The sequence below is a fragment of the Bos indicus x Bos taurus genome, chromosome 5, assembly GCF_003369695.1.
Source record: "Bos indicus x Bos taurus breed Angus x Brahman F1 hybrid chromosome 5, Bos_hybrid_MaternalHap_v2.0, whole genome shotgun sequence".
Lineage (NCBI taxonomy): Eukaryota > Metazoa > Chordata > Mammalia > Artiodactyla > Bovidae > Bos > Bos indicus x Bos taurus.
In genome coordinates, this window is record NC_040080.1 from 101742234 (window position 1) to 101756660 (window position 14427).

General features: G+C 39.2%; 1 non-coding gene across 1 annotated transcript; it reads right to left on the minus strand.

The window, feature by feature from the left end:
- Nucleotides 1-719: 719 nt before the first annotated feature.
- On the minus strand, nucleotides 720-792 carry TRNAG-CCC. The gene has a single exon. It is a non-coding gene; the product is annotated as a tRNA-Gly (tRNA).
- Between the last annotated feature and the right edge of the window lie 13635 nt (nucleotides 793-14427).

The following is a 14427-nucleotide window of genomic DNA, read 5'->3' on the forward strand; positions in this document are numbered from 1 at the left end:
ATGAGCCTCTAAGTTCTATGATCAGAATCATAGAAGAACTGATCATTCCATAAACACAATCAGGAGAAATGTGTGTCTATGTGTGCATGTATTTGTGTTTGGGGGCAGGTGGAACGGGGGAAAGCATATGAGAACTAAGCATAGGCTTAGGGGTTCTGTACAAAGACAAATCCTGGACAGGAGAAGGCAACCACACTGAAGAAAATATCATGAACAAGATGTTCAGCTCCCACCCCCCAATAGGTCTTCATGCAATTGCTCAAGAAGTAGGGAAATACAATTTTTGTAATGTTTGCATCTCACAATGAGTTTCTCAGTTAGTTTTGACAAAAACAATGCTACTTAGCAACCTCTTGCAAGGTTTGTACTTTATACATTTAAATACAGTCCTTTCTTATATTTTGGAAAATATTTTACTGTCTATATAAACTTCTGAGTCTACCACAGCTAAGTGTGAAGCTCAGAAAGCAAATTATTTTTGTAGTTAAGTAGTTCTGTCTCCTAATATTTCATCAGTTTTTTGGTGTGAAAGGTTACTAATATCTTTCCTTAGCATTTAACTTTTTATCTGCTAGTCTTATATTCCTAATTAGATTGCAAATCCCTTTTTTAAAAAAATATTTATTTATTTGGCTGTGCCAGGTCTTAGTTGTAGCACACAGGATCTTTGATTTTCATTGTGGCACGTGGAATCTTTAGTTGTGGCATGAGGGATCTAGTTCCCTGAACAGGGATCGAACCTGGGCCCTCTGCATTGGGAGTGCAGAGTCTTAGCCACTGGACAACCAAGGAAGTCCCTAAATTTCAAATCCTTGTGTCTGATTTTCCTTGTGTCTTCCATAAGACTAACCTAGTGTCTTTTATGTAGACAAAAATTCATTTTCATTTTATTTCATAGAAACAATATTAGGATGGAAATCAGAAATAAAAGCTTTATTTTAAAGTTAACATAGACCATCTAAAAGGAAAATAAGAAATAATACTAGAAATAGATGGAAAAATAGCACTCAATCATTTACTCATTCAAAAACATTAGAATATTCATGTGCCAAATACTGTTTTAGGCTTTTGGAACATGTTGGTGCACAAAACAGACAAAAATACTTGCCCTGGATTAATAATATAAATGGTATGGGGAGAAACAGGATAAGGGGAGTGCCAGGGGCAGAAATGTGGGGGGAATGGGATGGATTTTTAATAGGGTGTCAAGGAAGCCCCCACTCAGAAAGTGATATCTGAACAAGACCCAGTGGAAACAGGGAATGAGCCAGGGGAGTATTTGGAAAAAAAATACTCCAAGCAGGGAGAACAAAGGCAAAAGGCCTTGAGGGTGAAATAGGTTATGTGTGCTCAGAAAGCAGGGAGGCAGCCTGTCTGGGCCAAACATTATGAGAGACCAGAGTGCTGCAGGAGATGAACTCAGAGACAGTAAGCTTGAGGAAAGGTACAGATTACGTAAGGCCTTACAGGACTTCTTACTTACATAAGGACTTTTTCTATTTGGGGGAGGGGAGTGGACAGTGAGATATAAATTCAGAAGATGCTAATGAGAGAAGTGCCATGATCTGACTTACACTCTAATTTCTCCTTTAGGATCACTCTGTTTCCTTTATTGAAACCGTGCTATACTAGTGAGAGTTTGCTGTAGATGCAGGGAGCTCAAACCTGGTGCTCTGTGACAACACAGAAGGGTGGGGTGGGAGGTGGGAGGGACGTTCAAGAGGGAAGGGATATATGTATACCTATGGCTGATTCATGCTGATATGTGGCAGAAACCAACACAATATTGTAAAGCAATTATCCTCAAATTAAAAATAAATACATTTTTTAAAAAAAGGAAACTATGCTATAAAAGGTAAGGGAAACCAGTTGGGAGAAATGTCAACAGTCTTGCAAAGAAATGTGGATGGTTTGGCCCAGAATGATAGCAGTAACTGTGAGAAGTGAGAAGTGATAGGATTATGATTATATATTGAAGTTAAGGTCAACGAGATTTGATGATGTAAAGTGTGAAAATTAGACAGAAATCATGGATGACTAAAGGTGTTAAGAAATATTATCTAAAACTTGGAAGTAAGACAAATGGATGACTGCACATCCTTTTTATAAAGACCGTTGTCTCACAGGCCTGGGCAAGGATGATTGAATTCTCCAGGGCATATACCCATGTTGATTTGCTATTTACTATTGTGAAATAACTTCATTACTGTGAAGTTACATGTTCCCTTGCAAACTTGTGCACTAGAAAGGCAAATATTTTCCATCCATTAGAGAGGGTAACCTTAGCAATAGTATTGTCCTGAAGATTATTAACCACTTTTGTCTCCAATTTAGCAAAATTATTTTGCTTGCCTTCCTGACTGACTACACATCTGTTTCTCCTTTCAATCAGCTTTACCTCTTTTGAGTCTTTGTTTCTTTTTGAATCAGCTTTACCACCCTGCCAGTTCTCTAATACATGAGCTAAGAAATTTTTGGCACATGTTCACTGTATATTTGTATACAAGCCATGTATTTATCTTTTTAAAAAATTATACTTTGACATGGGTGCTGGGTGTGAGCAAGGGGAAGAATAAACCTACCACTTACTGAAATGGGGGAGATTGTTGGAGGTACAAGATTTAGGGGGAAGATTGAGAGTTTGGCTTTGGACAGGTAACGTATAACGTGCTTATTCAAGTGGAGATGTTGAGTAAGAAGTTGGATGGAAGAGTTTGAATAAGTGAAGAGAGGTATATTCAGGGTATGAAATTGGGGGCTATCAGTGTTACACACAGCTTAAAAGTCCAGAGATAGGGTAAAATCTCTAAGGGAGTCCAGCTAGAAAAACAATCTAAAGATTGAATCCTGAGGCCTGTAAACAACTAAAGTTTAGGGAAATAGGATGAATGAGAAAATAAATAAATAAATAAAGTGGCTAGGAAATCCAGGCGTTTATGCTGTCTTGGAAGCTAATTTTCTGTTGATAAGTGGGACTACGCTCCCTCCCTGTTGTTTGACCTGAGGCCAAACTATGGTGGAGGTAATGAAGATAATGGAAACCTCCTTCAAAAGGTCCCCTGCATGCACTGCCGCACTCAGGACTTGCAACCCTGCAGCAGGCCATCGCCAACCCATTCCTCCGCTGGAGAATCCTGGACACTCACGGGCACGTCTGGGTCATTCTCTTGTGGGGTCAGTGCTCCTTTCTCCTGGGTCCTGGTGCACACAAGGTTTTGTTTGCGCCCTCCAAGAGTCTGTTTCCCAGGTCCTGAGTAAATTCTTGTAGCTCTATGGTGGACTTAATGGCGACCTTCACCAAGAGGGCACCAAGTCTGCTGCACCCAGAGCCCCTGCCCTTGCAGCAGGCCACTGCTGACCCTTACCTCCACAGAAGACACTCAAACACTCAAAGGCAGGTCTGGCTCAGCCTCTGTAGGGTATCCTATTGTGCACAAGGTTTTTTTGAATGATTCTATGAAGACCTACGAGACCTTCTAGAACTAACACCCAAAAAAAGATGTCCTTTTCATCATAAGGGACTGGAATGCAAAAGTAGGAAGTCAAGAGATATGGGGTTCAGGCAAATATGGCCTTAGAGTACAAAATAAAGCAGGGCCAAAGCTAATAGGATTTGGTCAAGAGAACACACTGATCATAGCAAACACCCTCTTCCAACAAAACAAGAGAAGACTTTACACATGAACATCACCAGATGATCAACACCGAACTCAGATTGATTATATTCTTTGCAACCAAAGATGGAGATGCTCTGTACAGTCAGCAAAAACAAGATTGGGAGCTGACTGTGGCTCAGATCATGAACTCCTTATTGCCAAAATCAGACTTAAATTGAAGTAAGTAAGTAAGTAAGTAAGTAAGGAAAACATACCATTCAGGTATGACCTACAACAAATCCCTTATGATTATCCAGTGGAAGTGACAAATAGATTCAAGGGATTAGATCTGATAGACAGAGTACCCGAAGAACTATGGATGGAGATTCATGACATTGTACAGCAGACAGGGATCAAGACAATCCCCAAGTAAAACAAATACAAAAAGGCAAAATGGTTGTCTGAGGAGGCCTTACAAATCACTGAGAAAAGAAGAGAAGGTAAAGGCAAAGGAGAAAAGGAAAGATATACCCATTTGTATGCAGAGTTCCGAAGAATACCAAGGAGAGATAAGAAAGCCTTTCTCAGCAATCAATGCAAATAGAGGGAAAAAACAGAATGGGAAAGTCTAGAGATCTCATCAAGAAAATTAGAGATACCAAGGGAATATTTCATGCAAAGATGGGCACAATAAAGGACAGAAATGGTGTGGACCTAACAGAAGCAGAAGATATCAAGAAGAGGTGGCAAGAATACACAGAAGAACTGTACAAAAAAGATCTTCATGACCCAGATAACCATAATGGTGTGATCATTCACCTAGAGCCAGACATCCTGGAATGTGAAGTCAAGTGGGCCTTAGGAAGCATGACTATGAACAAAGCTAGAGGAGGTGATAGAATTCCAGTTGAGCTATTTCAAATCCTAAAACATGATGCTGGGAAAGTGTTGCACTCAATATGCCAGAAAATTTGGAAAACTCAGCAGTGGCCACAGGACTGGAAAAGGTCAGTTTTCATTCCAATCCCAAAGAAAGGCAATGCCAAAGAATGCCCAAACCACCACATAATTGCACTCACCTCCCATGCTAGCACGGAGAAGGCGATGGCACCCCACTCCAGTACTCTTGCCTAGAAAATACCATGGACGGAGGGGCCTGGTGGGCTGCAGTCCATGGGGTTGCTAGGAGTCGGACACAACTGAGCGACTTCACTTTATTTTTTCACTTTCATGCATTGGAGAAGGAAATGGCAACCCACTCCAGTGTTCTTGCCTGGAGAATCCCAGGGACGGGGAGCCTGGTGGGCTGCTGTCTATGGGGTCGCACAGAGTCGGACACGACTGAAGCGACTTATCAGTAGCAGTAGCAGCACATGCTAGCAAAGTAGCATTCAAATTTCTCCAAGTCAGGTTTCAACAGACTGGTTCCAAATAGGAAAAGGAGTACGTCAAGGCTGTATATTGTCACCCTGCTTATTTAACTTATATGCAGAGTACATCATGAGAAACGCTGGGCTGGAGGAAGCACAAGCTGGAATCAAGATTGCTGGGAGAAATATCAATAACCTCAGATATGCAGATGACAGCACCCTTATGGCAGAAAGTGAAGAAGAACTAAAGAGCCTCTTGATGAAAGTGAAAGAGGAGAGTGAAAAAGTTGGTTTAAAGCTCAACATTCAGAAAACTAAGATCATGGCATCTGGTCCCATCACTTCATGGCAAATAGATGGGGAAACAGTGGAAACAGTGTTAGACTTTATTTTTCTGGGCTCCAAAATCACTGCAGATGGTGATTGCAGCCATGAAATTAAGAGACGCTTACTCCTTGGAAGGAAAGTTATGACCAACCTTGATACTATATTAAAAAGCAGAGACATTAGTTTGACAACAAAGGTCCATCTAGTCAAGGCTATGGTTTTTTCAGTAGTCATGTATGGATATGAGAGTTGGAATATAAAGAAAGCTGAGCGCCGAAGAATTGATGCTTTTGAACTGTCGTGTTGGAGAAGACTCTTGCGAGTCCCTAGGACTACAAGGAGATCCAACTAGTCCATCCTAAAGGAGATCAGTCGTGGGTATTCATTGGAAGGACTGATATAGAAGCTGAAACTCCAATATTTTGGCCACCTGATGTGAAGAGCTGACGCATTTGAAAAGACCCTAATGTTGGGAAATATTTAAGGCAGGAGAAGGGGATGACAGAGGATGAGATGGTTAGATGGCATCACCAACTCAATGGACATGAGTTTGGGTAAACTCCAGGAGTTGGGGATGGACAGGGAGGCCTGGCGTGCTGCAATTCATGGGGTCACAAAGAGTCATATGCGACTGAGCAACTGAACTGAACTGAAGAACCATAAACTTCCAGATGTTCAAGCTGGATTTAACAAAGGCAGAAGAACCAGAGATCAAACTGCCAACACCCACTGGATCATCAAAAAAGCAAGAGAGTTCCAGAAAAACATCTACGTCTGCTTTATTGACTATGACAAAGCCTTTGACTCTGTGAATCACAACAAACTGTGAAAACTTCTTCAAGAGATGGCAATACCAGACCACCTGACCTGCCTTGTGAGGAATCTGTATGCAGGTCAAGAAGTGACAGTTCAAACTGGACATGGAACAAGAGCCTGGTTCCAAACTGGGAAAGGAGTACATCAAGGCTGTATATTGTCACCCTCCTTATTTAACTTATATGCAGTGTACATCATGCGAAATGCCAGGCTGGATGAAGCACAAGCTGGAATCAAAATTGCCGAGAGAAATATCAGTAACTTCAGATATGCAGATGACACCACCCTTATGGCAGAAAGTGAAGAGGAACTAAAAAGCCTCTTGATGAAAGTGAAAGAGGAGAGTGAAAAAGTTGGCTTAAAACTCAACATTCAGAAAACTGAGATCATGGCATCTGGGTCCCATCACTTCATGGCAAATAGAGGGGGAAACAATGGAAACAGTGAGAGACGTTATTTTTGGGGGGGGTCCAAAATCACTGCAGGTGGTGACTACAGCCATGAAATTAAAAGATGCTTGCTCCTTGGAAGAAAAACTATGACAGTTGGATGGCATCACCGACTCAATGGACATGAGTTGTGTAAGCTGCAGGAATTGGTGATGGACAGGGGAGCCTGGCGTGCTGCAGTCCATGGGTCGCAAAAAGTCGGACATGTCTGAGCAACTGAACTGAACTGAACTGGAAGCTAATTGAAGAAGATGTTTCAAGTAGGAAATAGAAAACTATTCTGTCAATGCTTCTGAGTACTCAAGCTAGATAAAGACTGAGAATTGACATTGAATTTAGAAACATTTGTGTCCTTAACCAAATCACTTTTGTTGCAGCTATGAGGTTAAAGTATACCTGTGGTGGATTCATTTTGATGTTTGGCAAAACTAATACAATTATGTAAAGTTTAAAAATAAAATAAAATTAAAAAAAAAAAAAAAGCTTAATTGGAAAAAATTTCAAAAGAACATGAAGATGAAATCATTGAAGTCAGGGAATACAGATGATTCTTCTGAGAAGTTTTGCTGTATATTTTAGTAGGGTTTGTTCGTGCACAGTAGGAGGACAATAGGCCAAGTCTATGGGCACAGATTCAGGCCCAGTTCACAGCTACGCATGTGAAGTGAGACCAGTCAGCCTGACTCTGTGCTCTTCTTAAGTCATACTCTGCTCTGAGGGTCCAAGTATGGGTGGCCTAAAAGTTTGATGGAACAGCAGCTGAGATTTTTCAGGTGATCATGATGGAGCAAGAGATGTTCAAAGGACTTGAGGTTGTACAGAGAAATGAGTATAGTCATGGGCTACGAATTTAGCTGGAGAAGGAGTAAAAGGCACATGAAACAATAAACGAATTGTGAAACAGAGGAACAGAGGCTCTTACAAACTTAATGTTGAAGTCAGAGAACTCCAGAAGTAAGTTATAAAGTCAGAGAACTCCAGGGAGGTGGAATTGGTAATTCTGATAATTCACACTATAGATGGTTACTTATAAGGTCTGGATCGTTTCTATGTTACTTAGTAGCTTTTCCATTATGGTTTATCAGAGGATCTTGAATATAGTTCCCTGTGCTATACATTAGGACCTTGTTGCTCATCCATTTTAAATGTAATAGTTTTATCTACCACTTCCAAACTCCCAGTCCAAAGTATAAAAAAAGGCATTTACATATGTGTATAACTGCGTCACTGTGAAGCAGAGATTGGCACAACACTGCAAATCAGCTAGACTTCAACAAAAAATGAGCTTAATGGCTAAAATAGGGTGAAGATTCAAGGTCAGGACCACGATAGAGGAAGAAGCAGAGGCAGAGAACACCCTCGGAAGTGAATAGGCACATGGCGTGGACTCCCAAGGAGCAGTTACCCAGCTCAGAAGTGGTGCTGTGGAGCGAGGCTCCCAGCAAGTCTGGGTATTGAGACTATGCTAACACCTTATCACACCATACAACTGTTCAGCTTGTTTGTAAAGTAAGTTGCATTGCTTTTCACAACCTTAAGTCAGAGAAATAGGAATCATCATAGAAACATTTACTTTGTATACTAGAGCGGATGGTCTTATAAATAATGCTTTAAAATATCCATCTTTTCTAATTCCCAAAATAGCAATGTGTAAGTGAACAACAACTCATCTCTTGGCCCTTTTCCCCAAAAACACAAGCAGAAAGCAAAGTAGGCAGTATAGAGGGCTAGGCAACAGTAAAACTGGTGGCTGACACATGAGAAGAGGAATATAAAATGAATCAAGTGGTGGATGCAAAAAGAAGAGAAAAAAATGTTTAAGAATAAAAGAAGGGAGAAAAATTAGGTTTCAGAGAATGAGAAAACAAGCTTTCAAGGCTTTGCATAGGGATCAGAAAAGCCTATATATAGTAATAATAACGAGTAAGCTATGGAAAGAATTACTCAAGAATGTATACTGCAGGAGATTTCTGATGAAACAATAAAACCAAGGTATACCAGTAACTTCTGGTTGATAAACTACAACAGGTATCTTAGGACCGGGAAACATTTGGGGTGTTTAAAATTACTCACATTGACATCATAATGCTCAATAAAACACAGTCTATTTGTAATTTGTAAAGTATAACTTAACTATTTAATACATGTATTACTTCATTTATGTCATCTACATCAAAATTCACAAATGATGGTTTTTATTACTTATTTAAAACACAACTACTACTGGTATTAGTTATGCTTGAATCCAAATGACACTTAGAAGCACGAAAGAGTAAACAAAGTGTTCAGGGAACAGTGGAGGCTCTAGAGTCGGTTGTGTTGGTACCTTCTTTATGTAAGATCAAGTAACAGATTTAATATTTAAATATGTTCGGTTATACAATCACCCCTCTCTCGATATAAACAAGTGTTCATTCAAGAGATTGACTTGACTTTTTTTTTTAATAGAGCATTAAAAAGATAGCAATCTTAAGTAGATTATTATCATGTAAATTGCTCACTTTGATGACAGAAGCAGTAGGAAAATCTAATAAAACCAAAAAGAATGGCTTTGATTTCTATCCATCTGCTTGTGAAGTCTCAAGTAATCCCTTAAAGACTTGTCCACACCCTCATTATGTAAAGGCGATCCTGTCACTTTTTTATGATTTTAAAGGAAAATTAGTTTGAGAACAAATGTTGACTGCATACTGCCAGTTTTACAATAAAGATAAAAAGACTTGGGGTTGGAATGGTGTTACTTAATTTAATTAAGAAATGATCTCTATCCCTCCTTGGTACAGCAAACATGATTGAACATATACACATTTGTTCTGTTCACTTAACTGGTAGGAAACATTGTTCCTTAATTCCAGCTTACACATTCCTACTCATTTTCATAACAACACTGAGAAAAACCAAACAGAACATTTCTAGGGGATTATGGCACTTCTCAGATAGTCCTAATCTCTTGAACAGCATTACTAGGTGCAAGGCTTAATGCCAAAATATTCTAATTATGCACAAAGGCACTGCCTATCTTTAAAGAATGCATCTGAACAAGACGGGACAGTATCTCTACATACGTCTGATCCTATAAGGATTTAAAGGATTTATGGTCATCAAATAACTTGAAATTTTAGAAAGTATTTTTGGTCACTTGTAGAAAAGGCTATAGTCAAATTACAGTTTCATGACAACAATACCAGAAAATTTTAGAATTTTCCCTACCCTTTTACCATCAAAAATGTAGTCCCACTGTTTATTTTGATAAATAATAATTTTCATTTTGGATGGGTTAATTCCCTGCACTGTCCCGGCACACACACACACACACACACACACACACACACCCCATTTGTTGCATATCATGTACTTAGTGCATCTATTGTTAATGTTTGACTGGGCTTATCTGTAAATTCCCCAAATCTTGATAAGCCTGTGAGAAGTTCTTTCTCCTGGTGACAGTAATCTCTGCAAGTCAGTGTATTCCAGAGGCAACTGAGAATCTTGGTCTCTTTCACAAGTCTTAGAATGTGTCTAAGGGTTAGGTTTGCCCCCTGAATTATAAAGCATCTCAGGATTTCCAGACAGCAAATGCTTGTCACTAACCTGATTTATGTTTGTTATGTCTGTCAAATGTTTCAGATGCTCCAAATTGCTCCATCTCTATTATTTCTCTTCAATTAACTTTGAGAAAACAAGGGAAGGGACTGCAAATGTCTGTTGGGTTCTCTTTGTGTTCATGTCCTGGTCTCACAAAATCTCAAGGGTTTTTTTACTTGATACTCAGAATGCTCACAATTAAAAGTGAAAGATGAGATATGAATCCATGTTCAAAACAAAGTGTGTATAAAGTGAGAAGGGAGTTAGTTGGCTAAAGAAATCTGAGCATTAACTTCAGAGTAGCCTCCACACAAGAGAATCTTAAGTTATATCACCAATGCTCAATTCCTCTTAATCTCTGAACTCTGCTTTCCTCCCGTGTCTTCTCTATGCTTAGGCTGCCTTAGCTCTTAGTTTCCAGAAGCTCTATAATTTCATGGACCTAATCATCACTGATTATAAGAAAAAAAATTAACTTTATGTACCAGCAAGAAAAAAAACAAAAACAAAAAAACTGTTGACCTTTAAATAATAGCACAAGTTTCTTATGACACAGAATGTAAAATGCACCCCAATCTCAGAGATATTAAAATGTAAGTGAAAATGGGGCATCCTAAAGTCAATGAGGGGCTTTCCTGGTGGCTCACTGGTAAAGAACCCATTTGCCAATGCAGGAGATGTGGATTTGATCCCTGGGACAGGAAGATCCCCCAGGAGAAGGAAATGGCAATCCATTCCAGTATTCATGCTTGGAAAATCCCATGGACACAGGAGCCTGGCAGAGGTCACAAAAGAGTTGGACACAACTTAGCAACTAAACAACAACAACAAAAATCAATGAGCTATAATTGGCCATTTTCTCATCAACTCCAAGGTCATGATAGTTTATAACATTTATCAGGAATAGTTAAACTTAAATAAGTTTAACTTATTTAAACTTAAATAATATCACACCTATCTCTGAATGAATTAGAGTGGCTGGCCAGAAAACCAGTATATGTTGATCAATTTCATTCAAGCCCCTTGGGCCAATAGTAGGGAAAGGATGGTTTCCATGAAGAAAGTTAAGATCTCTTCCAGAATAGGAGGAAATAAATTCTGGAAAGACAACATAATGATAAATGCCCAATATTACAAACCCACATAAGAATTAAACCATAGGATGCCTGACTCGCATTAAATAATTTTAAGTGCCTTCACCGAATATTTGATCTCCATTGCAAAAAGATTTAAAACTCAAGATCAATTTATAAAGAAAGAAGAATAACATTTGGGGGGCTGAACAGTATCTGAAAATGTTTCACTTCTCTTTCAAAAGATCATTTCTCTTTTTATCCTCTATCTCTTGCTTCAAATCTGTTCACAATATGGAAACCACCTACTGTTAGTCCTAAGGCATATAGCATCAAGGCTACAACTATTTTTAGTCAATGAAACATTTTGATAGTATTCTTCCAGTAATATGTTTGTTTGGACAGTACCCAAACTGTGAGCTAATTTCATCTTATGTTTTAGTAATGATGCAATTTATACAATAACTCAGAATTAGTTGAACACCCTATGCAGCACTTTCCAAAGGGAACAGACAATAAACAATGAAAAGCTCCTCTATAGATCCTCATAACATAATAAGAGTAGCTGGTTATTTTTAATTCAAATTATAGGCAAAACCAAGAAGTACCATAAAGAGGAAACTTGAGATTTTTAGTTGTTAGGTTTTTCCTGCCAATGGGTAGCACTGATGCCCCTTTGCTAGCAGCTCAGACCCTTTTTAACTTCAAGAGATGCAGCAGAAGATGCCCTCTAGACTGGCCATCCAGGGTTAGGAAGCACATCAGTCTCTAATCCACCAGAGTGCAGCTACTCTGCAACCCTCAGTGGGGTGGTGATCCAGGGGATCTTCGAGTGACAGGCAGCAGAATCAGAAGTGGTTGCAGAATTTAAGAGCTATTTAAGATTCAGTCATTATGCACGAGTCTCTACTCTGTAGACACTAAGATGCTTTTTCATTTATTACCATTTTGAAAGTAGAATGTAATTCAGCAACTAAAGCAGCCAGGGCAGCAAGAGCAGCCAAATAATGAAAGAGAAGCAGACAGGACATCAGGAGACAGGTGGCCTCAAAGAGCTCCAGTGAAAGAACTGTGAGAATAAGAGACAGATTCTATAAAGATTCACAGAGAGGGTAGCGAAGCCCTACCAGAAACATTAAAAAACTGAGCACTCAGCCTCTCCTAAGAGTATGTTTTGTGCACTTAGTCACTCCGTCATATCTGACTCTTTATGACCCTTTGGACTGTAGCCTTCCAGGCTCCTCTGTCCATGGGATTTTACAGGCAAGAATACTGGAGTGGGTTAACATTTCTTCCTCCAGGGGATCTTCCTGACCCAGGGATCGAACCTGTATCTCTTGTGTCTCCTGCATAGCAGGTGGACTTTTTACCTGCTGAGCCATCAGGGAAGATTACTCCTAAGAAGGTGGAGTTTAAATCTTTGGTAACCCATGCCAAAAGATGATTAGGAGGCTGAAAATGAGGGAACATAGTTAAAGCAGCTTTTGTATGTATGCCATAAACTATTCATGTAGACACAATTTCATTTAGACTCTACAACAACTCTAGGAGGTAGATGTTCTATGTTACAAATGAAAACACTTAAGCCAAGAGAAAGAGGAATTAAACAATTTCTCTAAGGAAACATAGTAGAAAACTGAGGAAAGCAGTACTATATACTAGGCATTCATTCATAAATTCAACAAATATTTGTGGGCACCTTCTCTGTGCCAGGTACTTACTTAGTTAAGTCAAAGTCCATGATATATTTTTAAATAAGAATTCTAAAATTAGTAAAGCTATAAAAGAAAGAATCTAAAACATAAAAAATAATAATATGAAGAAAGAATAAACTGATTTGCAAAATAACTAAATAGAACTTTAGAAATGAAAAATAAGGTTCTTGAGATTCTTTTTTAATGCTCATAAAATAACTGACACTTCCTGGGCACTTACCATGAACCACATACTGTCCTGAGCATCCACTTATTTCGTCCTTACAATCCAGGTTTGAGGTAGGTATTATTAGTATCCACCTGATGCAGAGACACGAAAATGAGGGGAAACTTGCCCAGAGTCGCATGGCCAATTCTAGATGCCAGGATTTGAATCTGATATTGCAGAGTCTTTAGTCTTTTTTTTTTTTTAAAGCTGAAAATAGATACAAAAATAGGGATGTAATTCATATGCCATACAATTCACTCCTTTGAAGTATACAATTCAATAGTTTCTAGTAAGTCCACAGAGTTGTGCAATCATCACCGCAATCTAATTTTAGACATTTTCATCACTCGCAAAACAAAACCCATGCCCTTCCCTGCTCCCCATTTCCAGGCAACCATTAAACTACTTTCTTTAGCTTTGTCTATTCTGGGTATTTCATACAAATTAAATCATACAATAATACAATATGTGTCTTTTGTGACTGACTGCCCTCACTTAGCATAATGTTTAAAAGGTTCAACTATAACATCAGTTCAGTTCAGTTCAGTCGCTCAGTCGTGGCCGACTCTTTGCGACCCCATGAATCGCAGCACGCCAGGCCTCCCTGTCCATCACCAACTCCTGGAGTTCACCCAAACTCACGTCCATTGAGTCAGTAATGCCATCCAGCCATCTCATCCTCTGTCGTCCCCTTTTCCTCCTGCCCCCAATCCCTCCCAGCATCAGAGTCTTTTCCAATGAGTCAACTCTTCACATGAGGTGGCCAAAGTACTGAAGTTTCAGCTTTAGCATCATTCCTTCCAAAGAACACCCAGGGCTGATGTCCTTCAGAATGGACTGGTTGGATCTCCTTGCAGTCCAAGGGACTCTCAAGAGTCTTCTCCAACACCACAGTTCAAAAGCATCAGTTCTTTGGTGCTCAGCTTTCTTCACAGTCCATCTATAATATAGCATGCATCAATACTTTATTCTCCTTTTTATTGTCAAATAATACCCTATTGTATGAGTAGACTACATTTAATTTATCCATTAATTAGCTGATGGATGCTGAAGTTGTTTCCACACCTTGTTATAAGTTGAATAATTCTATATGAATAATGCAGCCAGAATGTTCCTGTATAAGTTTTGTGTGGATATGTTCTCTTCCCTCTAAGGCATACAGGTAAGAGTGGAATTACTGGGTCATATATAACTTTGTGTTTACATTTTGAAGAACTACCAAACTGCTTCCCAAAGTAACTATAACACAATACATTCATTTTACATTCTAGCTGCTTTGAAGTGATAT